The sequence below is a fragment of the Trichomonas vaginalis genome, chromosome II (assembly GCF_026262505.1).
Source record: "Trichomonas vaginalis G3 chromosome II, whole genome shotgun sequence".
In the NCBI taxonomy this organism is placed as follows: Eukaryota; Parabasalia; order Trichomonadida; family Trichomonadidae; genus Trichomonas; species Trichomonas vaginalis.
Window position 1 is genome coordinate 19,733,455 of NC_067204.1, and position 5,528 is coordinate 19,738,982.

Sequence of the window (5,528 nt, forward strand, 5' to 3'; positions counted from 1 at the left end):
AGAAATTCATAAAACAATGATTAATATGAAAAGAAATATTATTATATAAAACAATGATTAATATGAAAAGAAAGAGAATTAGATAAAACAATGATTAATATGAAAAGAAAGAGAATTCTATAAAACAATGATTAATATGAAAAGAAAGAGAAAGTAATAAAACAATGATTAATATGAAAAGAAAGAGAATTAGATAAAACAATGATTAATATGAAAAGAAAGAGAATTCTATAAAACAATGATTAATATGAAAAGAAAGAGAATTCTATAAAACAATGATTAATATGAAAAGAAAGAGAAATTCATAAAACAATGATTAATATGAAAAGAAAGAGAATTATATAAAACAATGATTAATATGAAAAGAAAGAGAATTCTATAAAACAATGATTAATATGAAAAGAAAGAGAATTCTATAAAACAATGATTAATATGAAAAGAAAGAGAATTCATAAAACAATGATTAATATGAAAAGAAAGAGAATTCTATAAAACAATGATTAATATGAAAAGAAAGAGAATAATAAAACAATGATTAATATGAAAAGAAAGAGAATTCATAAAACAATGATTAATATGAAAAGAAAGAGAAATTCATAAAACAATGATTAATATGAAAAGAAAGAGAAATTCATAAAACAATGATTAATATGAAAAAAAAATATTATAAAACAATGATTAATATGAAAAGAAAGAGAATTAATAAAACAATGATTAATATGAAAAGAAAGAGAATTCTATAAAACAATGATTAATATGAAAAGAAAGAGAATTCTATAAAACAATGATTAATATGAAAAGAAAGAGAAATTAATAAAACAATGATTAATATGAAAAAGAAAATTTATAAAACAATGATTAATATGAAAAGAAAGAGAATTCTATAAAACAATGATTAATATGAAAAGAAAGAGAATTCTATAAAACAATGATTAATATGAAAAGAAAGAGAAATTCATAAAACAATGATTAATATGAAAAGAAAGAGAATTCTATAAAACAATGATTAATATGAAAAGAAAGAGAATTCATAAAACAATGATTAATATGAAAAGAAATAATTATATAAACAATGATTAATATGAAAAGAAAGAGAATTATAAAACAATGATTAATATAAAGAAAGAAATTCTATAAAACAATGATTAATATGAAAAGAAAGAGAAATTCTATAAAACAATGATTAATATGAAAAGAAAGAGAATTAATAAAACAATGATTAATATGAAAAGAAAGAGAATTCTATAAAACAATGATTAATATGAAAAGAAAGAGAATTCTATAAAACAATGATTAATATGAAAAGAAAGAGAAAGTAATAAAACAATGATTAATATGAAAAGAAAGAAATTATATAAAACAATGATTAATATGAAAAGAAAGAGAATTCTATAAAACAATGATTAATATGAAAAGAAAGAGAATTAGATAAAACAATGATTAATATGAAAAGAAAGAAATTCATAAAACAATGATTAATATGAAAAGAAAGAGAATTCTATAAAACAATGATTAATATGAAAAGAAAGAGAAAGTAATAAAACAATGATTAATATGAAAAGAAAGAGAAATTCATAAAACAATGATTAATATGAAAAGAAAGAGAATTCATAAAACAATGATTAATATGAAAAGAAAGAGAAATTCATAAAACAATGATTAATATGAAAAGAAATATTATTAATAAACAATGATTAATATGAAAAGAAAGAGAATTATAAAACAATGATTAATATGAAAAGAAAGAGAATTCTATAAAACAATGATTAATATGAAAAGAAAGAGAAATTCATAAAACAATGATTAATATGAAAAGAAAGAGAATTCTATAAAACAATGATTAATATGAAAAGAAAGAGAAAGTAATAAAACAATGATTAATATGAAAAGAAAGAGAAATTCATAAAACAATGATTAATATGAAAAGAAAATTATATAAAACAATGATTAATATGAAAAGAAAGAGAATTAGATAAAACAATGATTAATATGAAAAGAAAGAAATTCTATAAAACAATGATTAATATGAAAAGAAAGAGAAATTCATAAAACAATGATTAATATGAAAAGAAAGAGAATTCTATAAAACAATGATTAATATGAAAAGAAAGAGAATATAAAACAATGATTAATATGAAAAGAAAGAGAAATTCATAAAACAATGATTAATATGAAAAGAAAGAGAATTCATAAAACAATGATTAATATGAAAAGAAAGAGAATTCTATAAAACAATGATTAATATGAAAAGAAAGAGAAATTCATAAAACAATGATTAATATGAAAAGAAATATTATTATATAAAACAATGATTAATATGAAAAGAAAGAGAATTATAAAACAATGATTAATATGAAAAGAAAGAGAATTCTATAAAACAATGATTAATATGAAAAGAAAGAGAAAGTAATAAAACAATGATTAATATGAGAAAGAGAAAAGTAATAAAAACAATGATTAATATGAAAAGAAAGAGAATTCATAAAACAATGATTAATATGAAAAGAGAATTAATAAAACAATGATTAATATGAAAAGAAAATTATATATAAAACAATGATTAATATGAAAAGAAAGAGAATTCTATAAAACAATGATTAATATGAAAAGAAAGAGAAGTAATAAAACAATGATTAATATGAAAAGAAATATTATTATAAAACAATGATTAATATGAAAAGAAAGAGAATTGTATAAAACAATGATTAATATGAAAAGAAAGAGAATTCTATAAAACAATGATTAATATGAAAAGAAAGAGAAAGTAATAAAACAATGATTAATATGAAAAGAAATATTATTATAAAACAATGATTAATATGAAAAGAAAGAGAATTCTATAAAACAATGATTAATATGAAAAGAAAGAGAATTCTATAAAACAATGATTAATATGAAAAAAGAGAAATTCATAAAACAATGATTAATATGAAAAGAAAGAGAATTCTATAAAACAATGATTAATATGAAAAGAAAGAGAAATTAATAAAACAATGATTAATATGAAAAGAAAGAGAATTCATAAAACAATGATTAATATGAAAAGAAAGAAAATTCATAAAACAATGATTAATATGAAAAGAAAGAGAATTCTATAAAACAATGATTAATATGAAAAGAAAGAGAAATTCATAAAACAATGATTAATATGAAAAGAAAAATTATAAAACAATGATTAATATGAAAAGAAAGAGAATTAATAAAACAATGATTAATATGAAAAGAAAGAGAATTCTATAAAACAATGATTAATATGAAAAGAAAGAGAAATATTAAAACAATGATTAATATGAAAAGAAAGAGAATTAGATAAAACAATGATTAATATGAAAAGAAAGAGAATTCTATAAAACAATGATTAATATGAAAAGAAAGAGAATTCTATAAAACAATGATTAATATGAAAAGAAAGAGAAATTAATAAAACAATGATTAATATGAAAAGAAATTATATAAAACAATGATTAATATGAAAAGAAAGAGAATTCTATAAAACAATGATTAATATGAAAAGAAAGAGAATTCTATAAAACAATGATTAATATGAAAAGAAAGAGAATTCATAAAACAATGATTAATATGAAAAGAAAGAGAATTCTATAAAACAATGATTAATATGAAAAGAAATATTATTATATAAAACAATGATTAATATGAAAAGAAAGAGAATTAGATAAAACAATGATAATATGAAAAGAAAGAGAATTATAAAACAATGATTAATATGAAAAGAAAGAGAATTCTATAAAACAATGATTAATATGAAAAGAAATAATTATATAAAACAATGATTAATATGAAAAGAAAGAGAATTCTATAAAACAATGATTAATATGAAAAGAAAGAGAATTCATAAAACAATGATAATATGAAAAGAAAGAGAAAAGTTTCATAAACATTGCAATATCAAAGAAGAAATTCTATGAATTCTTTATGAATAAAGACAATTAATATGAGAAGAGAAATTCATAAAACAATGATTAATATGAAAAGAAAGAGAATTCTATAAAACAATGATTAATATGAAAAGAAAGAGAAAGTAATAAAACAATGATTAATATAAAAGAAAGAGAATTCTATAAAACAATGATTAATATGAAAAGAAAGAAAATTCATAAAACAATGATTAATATGAAAAGAAATATTATTATAAAACAATGATTAATATGAAAAGAAAGAGAATCTAGATAAAACAATGATTAATATGAAAAGAAAGAGAATTCTATAAAACAATGATTAATATGAAAAGAAAGAGAAATTCTATAAAACAATGATTAATATGAAAAGAAAGAGAATTAGATAAAACAATGATTAATATGAAAAGAAAGAGAATTCTATAAAACAATGATTAATATGAAAAGAAAGAGAATTATAAAACAATGATTAATATGAAAAGAAAGAGAAAGTAATAAAACAATGATTAATATGAAAAGAAATATTATTATATAAAACAATGATTAATATGAAAAGAAAGAGAATTCTATAAAACAATGATTAATATGAAAAGAAAGAGAATTCTATAAAACAATGATTAATATGAAAAGAAAGAGAAATTCATAAAACAATGATTAATATGAAAAGAAAGAGAATTCTATAAAACAATGATTAATATGAAAAGAAAGAGAGAATAAAACAATGATTAATATGAGAAAGAAAGAAATTCATAAAACAATGATTAATATGAAAAGAAAGAGAATTCTATAAAACAATGATTAATATGAAAAGAAAGAGAAATTCATAAAACAATGATTAATATGAAAAGAAAGAATATTATATAAAACAATGATTAATATGAAAAGAAAGAGAATTAGATAAAACAATGATGAATATGAAAAGAAAGAGAATTCTATAAAACAATGATTAATATGAAAAGAAAGAGAATTCTATAAAACAATGATTAATATGAAAAGAAATATTATTATATAACAATGATTAATATGAAAGAAAGAGAATTCTATAAACAATGATTAATATGAAAAGAAAGAGAATGTCATAAACAATGATGAATATGAAAAGAAAGAGAATAAGTTTCATGTTAACATCTGCACCATGATCAACTAGGAATTGGACAATTTCTATTGAATTCGCTTTGATGGCAATACTAAGAGGGCATTCATTAATATCGAGAGAAATTCATAAAACAATGATTAATATGAAAAGAAAGAGAATTCTATAAAACAATGATTAATATGAAAAGAAAGAGAAAGTAATAAAACAATGATTAATATCAAAAGAAAGAGAATTCTATAAAACAATGATTAATATGAAAAGAAAGACAAATTCATAAAACAATGATTAATATGAAAAGAAATATTATTATATAAAACAATGATTAATATGAAAAGAAAGAGAAAGTAATAAAACAATGATTAATATGAAAAGAAAGAGAAAGTAATAAAACAATGATGAATATGAAAAGAAAGAGAATAAGTTTCATGTTAACATCTGCACCATGATCAACTAGGAATTTGACAATTTCTATTGAATTCGCTTTGATGGCAATACTAAGAGGGCATTCATTAATATCG